The sequence below is a fragment of the Agelaius tricolor genome, unplaced genomic scaffold (genome assembly GCF_023055355.1).
Source record: "Agelaius tricolor isolate 1412-34295 unplaced genomic scaffold, bAgeTri1.0.p SCAF_21, whole genome shotgun sequence".
Classification (NCBI taxonomy): domain Eukaryota; kingdom Metazoa; phylum Chordata; class Aves; order Passeriformes; family Icteridae; genus Agelaius; species Agelaius tricolor.
Window position 1 is genome coordinate 14,314,477 of NW_027269281.1, and position 14,058 is coordinate 14,328,534.

General features: G+C 46.2%; 1 protein-coding gene and 1 long non-coding RNA gene across 4 annotated transcripts in view; one reads left to right on the plus strand and one right to left on the minus strand.

The window, feature by feature from the left end:
* The window catches only part of LOC139599012 (guanine nucleotide-binding protein G(q) subunit alpha), a 201,174-nt gene that overhangs the window by 146,780 nt on the left and 40,336 nt on the right, over positions 1 to 14,058 (plus strand). The gene's annotated exons all lie outside the window — the stretch shown is intronic.
* LOC139599015 (uncharacterized) lies at positions 377 to 8,936 on the minus strand. 3 transcript variants are annotated; one of them, XR_011682137.1, is made up of 2 exons: positions 8,110 to 8,936; positions 377 to 5,310 (listed from the first exon to the last, which is right to left on the minus strand). It is a non-coding gene; the product is annotated as an uncharacterized lncRNA (long non-coding RNA). The 3 variants fall into 3 exon arrangements; XR_011682136.1 differs by having other exon boundaries at positions 5,566 to 8,936; XR_011682138.1 differs by having other exon boundaries at positions 377 to 5,346; positions 5,566 to 8,936.

A 14,058-nucleotide genomic window follows, 5' to 3' on the forward strand; every position in this document is an offset into this window, starting at 1 on the left:
GCGTCCATTTCAGGACAGCTAAAAGAGGTAACTTTCCCAGACCGCAGATAGCAGGGGGTGGGAAGGATATCAGCATTTAGAAGAAAATGGCGCTTGGAGGTGGGGAGGGGAGCGGGGGGGGGGGGGTATAATAAGGCCTCGATCTTGGCCTTATCATCGAGCGATGCAAGGTAGTCCGGATAGCTCAATCCCTCTGGGGGACAGAGTGCCCGAATACCCAGTCAGCTCACAGCCATCAGCTACCCTTAGCAAGCTCAATGGTTGTCAGCTCTTTAGTGATTATCAGCTCTCTTAGGTTTTCAGCTCTTTGCTTGCTTGCTAGGGCGCCCTTGGCTGAGGCAGAAGCAGACGCGAGAGAGGAGAAGGAGAGGTCCTGGCGGTTCCACAGCAACGGTTTATTGGGGGATTTGTGAAGGGTTCCAGCGACAGCTCTTCTTCTGTCGAATGGTCTAAAACAGCCCCTTTTTATAGGGTATAGGGGGATCCAAACTTGTCCAATAGTAAGAGTCAGGGAGAAGGTTACATAGATAAGCTATGGGGACGAGGGGTAGAAGACAGGAGCTTATTTTGCTGTCTCATCATGACTCAGCAATTCCTACTGTTAAGTCTCAATCCTCCATGGAGCTCTCGCAAGCTCTATGGAGTCCGCTACAACTCCACTTTCTGTTTTTAGAAAAAAGGCATTCGCTATAGTTCTTTTGAAACAGTGAACAAGGCACGAGAACATAGCTAACACGATAACAACTACAAGGAGAATCCACAACAGTCCCTTAACCTACGATGCAACCCATCCTGTTAATCCCCATTGCCTGAAAAGTTCATTGACCCAGTCTGGGATTGTCTCTACTTTCAAGTCCTTCAGGAGTTCTTTTAATTTCTGGATGTTCGCATGGATGAATTCCGAGCGTGAAGAGAGGTTGAAGCAGCACATCCCTTCGAAGTCTTCACAGCCGTGTCCGTGGCCAAGCCACAAGAAGTCGACTGGTGCTCGATTTTGAAGCAAAGCATGTCTTGTGGTTTCTTCTTCCTTTAAGAGATCACTCAGGGCAGCAGAGGTAGCGTTAGCTTGTTTACTGAGCCAGCACCCAAGGTGATTGATTTCACTGAGGGCTTTAGCTGCAGCTACCCAGGGTAAGAACAGGGAGACAGCAATCTTTTTTTGTTTGTTCCGATCGTATAATTTGGGATCACAATTTTCATCAAATTCTGTGTAGGACCTTTTTTGTCATTTTGATTCACGTTCTTTTTTACAATTATGTAACAGGGTAATGTTTGGAGTGAGGGTAGAAAGTGTTCCAAGGGTACAGGGACCTCCCTGGAGTCGGGAGGGGATCCCAGCCCATACTCTGTCACCACAGATGAGAAACATTCCCTTGGGTAATACTTTGGGATGGAGAGAGGACACAGAGATCACACAAGCTGTGTAATTGAACCAATCATGAGTTATAGGCTTTGTTAATTGGTGATATGTCTTTTTGATATGTGTTTTTGCTCTGGTTAATTACTGGCCAATTGTTTTTTGGACGTCTAAAGTAAAATTTGACACAGTATGTGGCCTTGGAGGACTCCAACAAATTCTTGGGGTTGCTCTAGAGCATCTGGCAGAATTTTTGTCCACTCATCCCAAGTATCAGCCACGTTGGGTCTGAGTTATAGACAGGCCAATCATCTGCTACAAAGGGAATTCCTACTAGACATGTGGAAAGTGGGTTATCAATGCTTCCCATGGACAAGCACATGTTGTCCTGTTTTAATGTTTTTGCTAAGGTTACCCAAACATTATGGCTAGGCTGTGGGCTAATCCAGCCGAAGGCATGCGGTACGGTGAAGAACATCCAGGCAGCAGTGAGGACAGCAGCAACGGAGATATTTTTCATCTTTGGTCAGGAATAGGGCTTCTGATAGGGAATATAAGCAGAATTTGTTATCTTTATGACGGGAGGGTTTTCTCCCTTGTTCTTTTTTCTGCTCCCCTCCTCCCCCCCTTTTTTCTTTTAATTTCTAAGCTACACTAAGGGAGGGGGAGTGGGTATAATGTTAAGGGGTTTTAAAAGGTTAGGAAGAGGGAATAATAGGGTTTTTTGAAATACAAAAAGGTGTAACAACACATAATTCAGAGAACACTTTTGTGTTCAGGCTATCTATGGTTTGATGCAGCAGAATGTTATTTAGCTTTCAATTTTGTCTGCTGTCATGTGATGGGGCAGTCTGTTCTTGGGTTTGTGGGTATTTGGCGACGTCTTCGTCTCCAGGCAGAGCTGGTTTGGTTTTGAGGTGGTCTTGTATTTGCCTCAGAAGAGTTCTTGTCCCTGTTTGCCGGAGTAGTGTTTGCAGTGCCTAGGTATGGTTTTATGTTTTTTCCTGGATACCATCTTGGACCAGATGGTAGTAGCACACACGCATATCCTCTACCCCAGGTAATCAATTGGTAAGGCCCAGAAATTTGGTGTGTTTCAGGGTCCTTCACGAGCACAGGTGGTTTCTCAGTGAGCTTTGCTTGGGTGGTATTTGCAAAGTGGCGAAGTATTGGTGGGTCAGGCTCTGATGCTGTACAGTTCAGGAAGTTGATGACGTAGAGAGCCTTGCTAAGTCTTTCCACTGGAGATGTGATTCTCGTGTCTCTGTTCTGTTGATCGAGGAGTCTTATGAAGGTTTGATGTGTCCTTTCCACGATGGATTGTCCTGTGGGGTTTGCAGGTATGCCGGTCTTGTGTGCTATTCCCCATTCATTGAAGAACTCCTTTAACTTGCGGGAGGTATAGGCAGGTCCATTGTCTGTTTTAATCTCCTTTGGTATTCCCAGGGTGGCAAAGGCGAGGAGGAAGTGTTTTATTGCGTGCAGTGTATTTTCTCCTGGATGTGATGATGCAAATACTGCTCCTGAAAACGTGTCGACTGATACATGCACATATTTTGACCTTCCAAAAGGTGTGAAGTGAGTTACATCTGTCTGCCACAGCTGGCAGCTATTCAGACCTCGGGGATTGACTCCCGTCCCCATAGATGGTATCTGATAGTTTTGACAGTTCGGACATGTAGCAACAATAGCCTTTGCCTGATCTTTTGAGAGCTTGAACATTCTCATAAGGGCAGGTACATTTTGATGAAAAAATGCGTGTGACAACTTTGCCGGGGCAAAGGTGTTAGGAACATTAGCAGTTTCTGCTGCCATTGCTAATGCATCCACTTTCCTGTTCCCTTCTGCAATGATACCTGGGAAGTCAGTATGTGACCTCACATGCATTATATGGTAAGGTTGCTTTCTGTGGGAGATCAGGTGTATTAATTTAGAGAGAAATTGCTACAACCTTGGATTGGAAACCTCTTTGAGAAGAGCATGTTCTGCTCTCATAGCTATACCAGCAACATAAGCTGAATCTGTGATCAGATTGAAAGGTTCATTTTTGAATTTTTCAAAGGCTCTGACAACAGCTGCTAATTCTGCGATCTGTGGAGATCCCTCCACTATTTGTATGTCAGATTCCCAATTTTGTGTTTGGGGGTCTTTCCATGTTATTACTGACTTGTGGGAAGACCCTGAGCCATCTGTAAAGAGGGTTAGAGCTTTGAGAGGTGTTCTACTTTGGATTAATTTTGGAGTCAAATGAAAGGTCACATCAGGGTTAAAAAGTTTGTGTTTTGGGATCTGAACTGAAATTTGGCTTGTATAGCTATCTAGGGCAAACTGGAGATTTTCATTGGTCTGGAGCAAATCCTCCAAGTCTGCTAAGGGTTATTGGCAGGTATATGCATGTGAACTCACACCCTGAAAGAGAGCGGAGGCGAGTTCTAGCCTTTTTTATTAAATGTGCCATGACCTCCTAGTAGGTGGTATGTGTCTTTGTAGGCTGGCTATTTGTAAAAATCCATTCCAGAATCAACAAAGGGTCTCGAAGCTGAAAGTCCCATTGGAAAATCAGTCCATGGAATCGAGGTGCTTTTCCCAGGATGATGAACTGGAAAGGCAGGCTGGGCTCGAAGCGATGGGCTTTGCATGAAGACAGGGCTTCCTGGACCTTGGTGATGGCATCCCGGGCTTCTGTCGTGAGACTGCATGGAGAGTCCAGGTCTTTAGGCCCACAAAGAAGATTGAACAGGGGAGCAAGGTCCTCTGTTGTAATCCCTAGCAGTGGATGTACCCAGTTGATGGATCTGCACAGGCTGTGTAAGTCCCTCAGGGTTTTTGGGTCGTCGTTTATGGTGAGCTGCTGGGGTACGATGGTCCTTTCCCGGATCTGGACTCCAAGGTAAGTCCATGGGTTGGTGTACTGCATTTTATCCTCATGAATCTCCAATCCTGCCTTTTCTGTGGTTTCAATGGTCTTTTTAACTGTTTTGTCCAAGTAAGCTTTATCTGAAGCACAAACCAGGATATCATCCATATAGTGGTGGATGATAGCGTCTGGAAATACTTTCCGAACTGGAGGCAGGATGTGAGCCACGTACCACTGGCAAATAGTGGGCGAGTTTTTTAGTCCTTGGGGAAGAAAAAGCCAATGATATCTTTTGAGCGGAGCCTCTTTGTTAAGAGAGGGAACGGAAAAAGCAAACCGTGGAGAGTCCTGGGGGTGCAGAGGAATGCTGAAGAAACAGTCCTTAATGTCTATTATAGCAAGTGTCCAGTCTCTAGGCAGCATCGATGGGGAGGGCAGGCCAGGCTGGAGGGGGCCCATGTCCTCGATGACCTCATTGATTCTGCGAAGGTCGTGGAGGAGCCTCCACCTGTTTGTCCCAGGCCTTAGTAGAACGAAGACTGGAGAGTTCCAAGGGCTGTCGGATTCTACAATGTGGCCTTTTGCGAGCAGTTCTTCCACGAGGGTGTTTAGGGCACGCAGCTTGGCTTTAGAGAGGGGCCACTGTTCAATCCAGATCAGGTCATGGCATTTCCAGGTGAGACGAGGTGTATCTGGCAGTGCGCCCCGATTAGAAATCCTGAGTGGGAATACATAGGGAAGCTCCCCACTGGGATAGAACGTCCCTGCCCCAAAGGGTGATGGGGGCCCTTACCACAAATGGGCGGATGGTTGCCAGCTTGCCTTCAGGCCCTTCGACGAGGATGTTGTTCTTGCTTCTCATGGATACTGTAGCTCCAACAATCCCTGAAATCATGCCTGTAACAGGTTGTAGATCCCAGCGTGCTGGCCATTCTGAGTGAGCGATGATGGTCATGTCTGCACCGGTGTCCAGCATCCCTGGTAGGTGGATCTTCTCCCCTCTTCAGGTAAGGCCGCACTCGATGGTAGGCTTGGTTGGTCCCACAACTTGTGCCCACATTGCTGTAGGGTTGAGAGGAATCTGTTCCCTGTGATTCTTTGGGAGTAGAAAGGATTGTGAGATTGGAGTTCCCTTTGAAAGGAAAAATGGTAAGTCCATGCAGTATACTTGGACAAGAATCTCTTGTCCCGGGCGCACTGTTTATACTTCTGGAACAACGAAAATTTCCTTTGGGCTATTAAAAGAGTCACCTATAATTAAAATGTCCGAAGGACCACCTTTTGGCCCATATTTGCCTGTGGGAACACGATAAACATTCTCATTATTAAAGTAAATGGACAAAGCAGTTACCAATTGCCGGCGGGTTCCCATCTGTATCGCCCCGTGTGTTGGATCCTCTTCTTTTGGTCTGGAACCTCCTGGGATGGTGCGTGGTTGGGTCTGGGTGGCCTTTGATTTGCTGTCATAGCCTGGGCCCCACCGGGCTGCGCGGGGTGTTTCCCAGACGCTGCTGGTAGCGCTGCTGATTCTGGGGTCTTTGATAAGTATTGCAGGGGTATCGGGGAAGTGACCTGTCTGGGCAGTCCTTTATATAATGTCCAAGATCCCCACAGTGATAACATTTAGCTTGCTCTTTAGAAGCTATTACTGCATATGCACCAGAAACTCCTTCAGCAATACCCTTAGCAACTGCTTGGGCCACTGTATATTTCAGTGGACATGTGACGTGTACAGCATTCCAGCATTTGCTCTATGGTAGGGTCGGTATCCACAGGTAGAGACCTCAAAATGGCTTTGCATTGTTCATTTGAGTTACTCAAGGCAAGCTTACATAAGAGTTCCTTCCTTGCCGCTGAGCTCTCTATCTGTTTTTCCAGAGCATTTCTAATTCTGTCCACAAATTTGATAAAACTTTCATCTATACCTTGTTTAATAGTAGAAAAATGCATTGTTGGCATTGACTGATCATGAATGAGAAGTAAGGAGGTTTTTGCTGCAAGTGCCACATCTTGCAGTGCCTCTTTGTTCAAAGTTTCCAATTAGTCCCTCGGTTTCTGTAAATCCCCTTCCCCAGCCAGCTGTTCTACTGTAAAATTTGTCTTATCAGCATCTGCAGAATAAGAGTCTGATAATGTTTTTAATTGTTTTTTCCAATGCCTTTCCCATAACATATATTCTGCTGGGGACAGGAGGCAATGTGAAATATTTTTTAATATCGTGGGGAAGTAAGACGTGCTGAGAACATAGCTTCTAAGAAATTTCTAAAAATATGTGAGCCTCTGCCATGTTCTTTGGCTATATTTCTTAATTGTACGAGTTCCTCATTTGAGTTTGGTTTCCATGTCTTTATAGCAGATTTCCCACCATTTCTTCCCTGACTATACTCTACAGGGAAAGCATTAATTTTCTGTGCCAGCTGCCAATCACCTGTCTTAGTTGCTTCTATCTTAATTAGAGCCCATGGATCAATGTCCACTGTATCAGAATCATAGTCACTGGAACTGCTGTCGTCCTCTGAAGAGGATCGAGGGGGAGCAGTTTGTGTCCTATGCTTTTTGCGATGTTTAGAGGCGGCATTTTTCAAGGGTTTTGGGGGCTGTGGGGGGACACATGGCATAACTTGACCAGAGGGAGGCACCATTGGGGATGGGATGGCAGCACAACATGCACAGGACTGGGGGAGAGGGGTGGTACCGTGGGGGTTGTCTGGGATTCCATTCGGGTGAGACTGGGGGTGGGGGCAGGGGGGCAGCGGAGGAGCGGAGGCAGTGAGACCGGTCTGGAGTACCGCGGGTACAGGGTGGTGCGCTGGGACTCGTACTTGATTGCATGTAGGGAGACCCCCTGCTGTGCCTGGCAGGGTGCAAGGGAAGGAGGCGGGGGTACACGTGGGCACTGGAGCGGTGGCAGCGGGGGTCGGGGCTGGGATCGGGAAACCGTTGGCGGAGGTGGGTGGGATCGGAGCGGGGACGGGGAAGGCGGGAGAGGGGCGGGGGACGTCGCGGCGGGGGGAGACACAGCCACCGCGGGGGTGGGGGAGGCGGGAGGGGGGGTGGGGGGGGCCGCGGCGGAGGGAGTCAGAGCCACCGCGGGAGGGGCTCCTGCGGGCGCGGGGGAAACGGCGATAGGGTTTGGGGGGGGGGGGGGGGGGGGGCGGGAGGGGCAGGAGGGGGGAGGGCCGGGACCGGAGGGGTGGGGGAACCCGAGCCGGCGAGAAAGGGTATGGCTGCACTTGTAGAGAAGGGAGAATTCGGGTGGTTGGGCGGGGAAAGAAAGGACGACGCAGACCCCCCGGGAACGGGGAGGGTGGGGGCGGAGGCGGACAGCACAGCCTTTGCCTTGGGAGAGGCAGAGGCTGTTGGGGTTTTAGGACTCAGGGACGGAGACACATGCGAGTTACATTCCTGGGCATCGTTATCAGTGTAATTAGCATTTGAAAAGGGAGTGTCTGTTGCGAAAGATAGCTTTTTATCTCTGTTAAACTTCTCTATGGTTTTAGTTAGTATGTGGAAGAAAGGCAAATACTTTGTTACTGAAAAGACTTGGTTAGTTTGCAAATTATATATTTTGTTTCCAATTTTGTCCCACAATGAATTTTCAGTGATAGTTTCTTTATCAGTTTCGGGATATTGCGAAATAATCAATTTTATAAATTTTTTAAAGTTATTTTTAGAGAGCTTGCCGTTAGAGAAAGAAAAGTTGTTAGAAGATAAGATGTCTAGGAGTATTAAGTATATTTCTCTCTTGATTTGGGATTGTTTTAAAGTACTAAGTGTTGATCCCATATTAAGGTATCCCTTCCAGCAGATAAAAACGAGAAAAAGAAGAAAAAAAGCGAAAAGGGGATTAGGACCCAGAGAAAAGGCGTGCAATGGTGGCTGATATAACACTTACACTTCTTCAGCTGAGTGGGGTCCAGAATTCTGCTGGAAGGCGTCTGCTTTAAGTCAGTTCTCCAGGGAGCGGCGTCTCGACGGCAGTCAATGTATCCCAAAGGAATACGCTGCTCTGGCGAGGGGGAAGTCCACCTCCAATCGGGCGCCAAATATAATAAGGCCTCGATCTTGGCCTTATCATCGAGCGATGCAAGGTAGTCCGGATAGCTCAATCCCTCTGGGGGACAGAGTGCCCGAATACCCAGTCAGCTCACAGCCATCAGCTACCCTTAGCAAGCTCAATGGTTGTCAGCTCTTTAGTGATTATCAGCTCTCTTAGGTTTTCAGCTCTTTGCTTGCTTGCTAGGGCGCCCTTGGCTGAGGCAGAAGCAGACGCGAGAGAGGAGAAGGAGAGGTCCTGGCGGTTCCACAGCAACGGTTTATTGGGGGATTTGTGAAGGGTTCCAGCGACAGCTCTTCTTCTGTCGAATGGTCTAAAACAGCCCCTTTTTATAGGGTATAGGGGGATCCAAACTTGTCCAATAGTAAGAGTCAGGGAGAAGGTTACATAGATAAGCTATGGGGACGAGGGGTAGAAGACAGGAGCTTATTTTGCTGTCTCATCATGACTCAGCAATTCCTACTGTTAAGTCTCAATCCTCCATGGAGCTCTCGCAAGCTCTATGGAGTCCGCTACAGGGAGGGACCGTGGGTAATGGGAGGGCTGCCGGTGGTGCCTTTTGCCAAATGTGTGGAGTTTCTGGGCCGGGGGTATGGTGTCGAGGTTTTGCGTGGCACTGTTGGCTGTCAGAGACCGGCCAGAGTGCGAGGTCCGCCACGGCTCCTCTGTGGGAGCTGGGTGTGGTAATGGGACACCACGTGGGTGATGGTGCCCAGAGGCGGCGTGAGTGCTGCCGGCGGCAGCTTTTGCCAAATGCGTGGGGTTTCCCAGCCAGGGACCGCACGGGCCCGCATGGGTGGTAGCAAGCCAGGAACGTCTGGCGCCGTGGCTTTCAGCAGTTCTGACCCAACTGAGGGTGACCGCGGCCATCAGATGCACTGGAGCCCAGGACTGCCGGTAGTAAAGGCTGCACTCATGGACCAGGGGAGTTTACAGGCACAGGACAACTGTCGCCGAGTGCCTTTAGCTTGGCGCTGCTGGGTGTGGAGGTGTTAGAGCTCAGAGCTGCGGGTCCGTCAGTGCGGGCTGCCAGCGACAGGACACTCGCTTTCGTATACCGCGAGATTTAGAGGTGCGGTGCCGCCAGGGTAGTGGGCGGGCTCAGTTGTGTAATCTTGCAAATCACAGCGGTCACCAGCCTGGCGGCAGTGCTGCGGGATGTGTTACTAGTCCGCAGGCAGCAGGTCTCGCTGAATCCCGAAGCCGAGGGAGAGGCGGGACATGTGACAAATCATTGTAATCGAGCTGCCACAGCCAGCGGCGACTCGGGACTGCCAGGGTGGCGGGAGGCAGCTGCGCCCAGTGGGGCTGGCCAGGGCATCAAGCTGCAGAAACCCCCCCCCGAAATATACATCAGCGTAGAGCCGCGCGAAAATGAGAGCACCACATGAGTGGCTTAGCAGCTGCTTCCACTAATGTTCCAAGAATATAATTTGCTTTTACTTTCCAAGAAGAAGGCAAAACTTCTTCTTTCTTTTTCTCCCTTTTTCCTTCTTTCTTACTCTCTCCTTTTAACTAATCAAGGAGACAAGTTCTGTCAAGGGAACTAGTAGTCATCTCAAAGCACACCCTTTTAGTTAAAAGGTAAAAGGTATCCCTTAACAAAACACAATGGTGTAAGTGTGAAAGGGGTAGAGAATACCATGACCTATTTATTTACTCTTTGAGCAGTGCATTTGTAGAGATTTCTTGTTCACTGTCACGTATTTAGATGTTGTACATTACTAGTCAGTTTTACGTGCAGATCCAGTTGTGATTGATGTTGTAAGATAGGTTGGGAAGCATCTGCTGACATTCCACATTCATTAATGCATTTGAGATCACTTCATTTGCGAACTTGCAGGACCTTCCAAAGAAAGCAGTTTCCGGGTGCCTTATAGAGACTTTGCACAGGGATGCTGTTAGCAGTGTGAAATCTTACTAGTATCAGAGCCGAGCTATTCTCTGTGTGTGTGGGATTTGATGCACTGCCTGATTGTGTTGAATAGTTTGGGCAGTTCAAAGACTAGTTTGATAGAAATTTTTGTGTTGTGTTTCTAAGTGCTTCTCATTATATCAGAAATCCTCTTAAAATTTTACCTGGCAAGGGAGGAGGGATAGCTTCTTGTTTGAGTGGCTGGGAGAAGGAGACTTGGGTTTAGTTTTTGTGTTGCCCTCTCCCGAGAGGATGCAGTGAGTCTACTTGGCCTTGGAGGAGGGAAGGTACAAGATAAGACGTGTTGATGTGTGCCATGAAAACATGGAAAGTTTGAAGGTTTGGCACCTCTTCATTTCAAAGCCTTGGGTCTCTGCTAAGAAGTGCCTCAGTGTTTTCATCGTTCTGGGGGGAGAACAGAACAACAAAAAGCACTCCGTTTTGTGCCCTCCAGGCATTGTAAGGTGAGAGATGGAGGATGGAAGTCCAATACAATCTTACTTTAACCTTTCCTTTAAAACAACACTGTCTGATCCCACCCCAAAGGCACAGAGGGTAAAATACTACCTAGAAGTGGCAGGGTGGTAACAAACAGTAGGTATCCTACTACTCTCTTCCCAGAAGAGCTCTGGGGAGTGCTTTACACATATGTGCCAGTGTGTATCTATGGGTACATGTGTACCAAAGTGTGAATCTGCACATGCAATACCTGTGTGTGCCACTGTGCACAGCTCTGAGTGCACACACAAGTACCAAAGCGTATGCATGTTGTCTGCATTATTATATGTATGTGTGTTAAATTTTCCTCTTTCCTCTCAAGTATGACTGTTAGTGTACAGCCCTGTGTTTGTGAGCGTGCACAGACTCTGCAAGTGTGAGCATAGCCCTATGTAAGATGTGTGTTAATAACATTACCCATATTAGTGTGCACAGATTTATTTATATGCTTGTGTTAATGTACACAAGTTCTACGTACAAGCAAGTCTCGTGTTTGTGAGCATGTGTGCATTAGTAGAGACTGTATATAAGTGAGTGTCTCTGTGGCACACGTGTGCTAGCGAGTGCAAGTAGAGCATGCACAGCTTCGTGAGTGTGTGCAGGTGTGTGCTGCTAACAGGTACCTCTGTATGCCAAGGCTCTATACCAGTAAACAAATACCTATGTGTGTGTACAAGTTCTGCACATAACCCTACATGCAGACATGAGCTGAGCACGCCCAGAAACACGGCTCTGGATGCACAGCTCTGTGCATCTAGCTGCTGTCTCACCTAAGAAAACATGTATGTGTTAGTGTGTGTCAATGTGTATGTATCACTACTGAGCTCTACTGACCAGAGGAGCCCCTAACTCCCTGTGTACAATATGTAGAGTTCAACTTAGTTTATAACAGTAATACAAACCAACCCAGTCAAACTGTTATTTACATTCTTACCTTGTGCCTTAGTTTTGTTATAGACTTGTTAAAACGTATAAATGTGTACTGTACTTAGTGAAAAACAAGTAAAAGCCTCATGACTACTCTTAAGTGCTTTAAATAACTGTTTAAGTAACATTTTTGAACAAAAAATTTAAATTAAATTAGTCATTAATATAATTGTGCTATGAAAATTACAAGTATCTGTTAAGGGGAGGAACAATGAGAAACATTAAAATGATTCACTTAAAACTGAAGTATAGTGAGAACCAGAGGGCAAAACCAGGTTGGCCCCTGTACTTGCCACCGAGAAGATTATAATAACCCTGCTGCAGGCAGCAACCCTGGAGGCATGGGAGGTGGGGGTAAAAGCCATACTGGACCTCTGTTCACAAACTCTACCAATCATTTTGCTTAAAACCCTTTTCCACTGTCCTCACCCACATCAACAGATACTATTAAAAATAAGTTAATTACTCGAGCCAAATAACTTAGAAAAGGGGGGATTGTTATAGATGGATAGTGAGATGATTTGCTCTCACAATTAAAAGATAACTATTGTGTGAATATTAAGAAAAGCTTTAGTGATGTTTTAGATGTCCTCTGTTCTCCCCATAGTTCCCTTCCCCCCCCCCCCCCCCCCCCCGTATTGATACCATCAGACAGCCGGGGTTGTCTAGGACAGGTAAAAAAGGAGTACACGTGTGTCCCTTACCTGGGACAGTTGGGAATGGAAAAGCTTGTTTCTTAGGGGGTGCAGCATGGCAACACCTGATCTCCAATCAAGTTACAAGAAATCAGTCTCCTCCGATAAATGGCAAAGAAGAGCTGACTGACAGACTTTGGGAGGGGCCAGGGGTAGCTGATGCAACCCCCAGGGGTATAAAAGACTGAGCATCCATCTTGAAGACTAACTGGCCACGTGGTATGCATGAGGGGTAGTTCCCAGTGTTGCAGGTTTTTCCTTATGTAGTCCTTTGTTGTATTTCTGTTAAGGTTTAATAAACCTTTCTAAATTTTCAAAGTGAGCTGTTGCTTCTCACATTGGGGAGTACCATTCCTAAACCATGGCAAACATCTAAACAAAATTTGCCAGCTTTAAGTACCAATGTCACAAAGCAGAAAAAAAAGAAATTTATTACTGCAATTGACAAAGCACTTAAAAGGAAGTAAGCATCCAGTGCTTACTTTACTGACTTGGTGAGATTTCAGTAATTTCATCTGACTTAATATATAAAACTGGAAAAATTGTTGGCCACCAGCTCTCTTGTATATGTTTTTAAACATGTGTCAATCTCTTTCTTCTTCTTCCTTCATCCCTTGCATGAATCTCTCCTGTAGTCTTGTAAGGTTTTTGCCCCAGCATTTTTACAATAGTGGTATTTTTAATCTGTTCAGTGTTGCTTTTTCCCCCTCACCATTAGTATGTGTTGTCTTTCTAAATCTCTTTCCCTGTATTTTTTGTTGTTTCTAAATTCTGTTGCTAGCTTCTAATATATTCTGTAAGTTTCTATACTTGCACATTTTTTCATCTTCTGAGCTGCTTTGTCATTCTTAGCAACACTTTTGAAGTTTTCTATCCACTGCTAGTACACTGCAAGAAGACATCTGATAGATGTGCATTTACCAGAAGGGGTTAGAGGAGTGTCTAAGGAAGTAAGTTTCCTGAAAGGTGGGAGTTGATTTGCACCTCTTGGTAGCTCAGCAAATGGATTCCATATTTTCCTCTTACCACTGGGTGCACCAATGGTTGTATGTTCATACTGTTTTCTAAGTAATTTCTTGACTTGTATCTGCACTAAAGTCAAGAGCGCAACTTATAAAAAGATATTATTCACTTCCCACATACATTGCTGGGTGACTTACCCACTTATTTACCATTAAACCACTTCCATTTATGGCTTCAAAGATACCATTCACAGTATGAGACAGATGCAAACCAACACCACAGTGTGGATAGCCTGAAATAATAGCTGAGTGAGATTAGATATTTTTCAATATATAAACTCTACAGACCTAAACCCAAATAGGAACAAGTTGCTAGTCAACAGTTTGATTATATCACTGTTTTTCAAAATCTAAAGGTAAGAGAAGCAACAGTTTTGCCAAGATACAGTTGTTAGAAGTATCATCTCACATTTGTGTTACAACTTGCAGAATTTGTGAAGACTCATCACCATAGGAAACTTTTAAAATGTAACTGGAAAACTTGCCATAACCTTGCTAAGAAACTTCACTTTCATTACCCCATTAGATAGATGAGTTATGGCATTGTGTACCTCCAACCAAGGGTTTTCTAGTTGTTACCCAAGCACTGAGGATATTAGTTTAGCTTCTCTTCCCTGTGTTTTATTACATCTTGGATAATTAAATATCATTCTCCCTCAAGTTCCTACCCCACTTTATCTATGCCAGTCAGTATTTAATGCATTTAATACACACATGGTTATTCCATCAT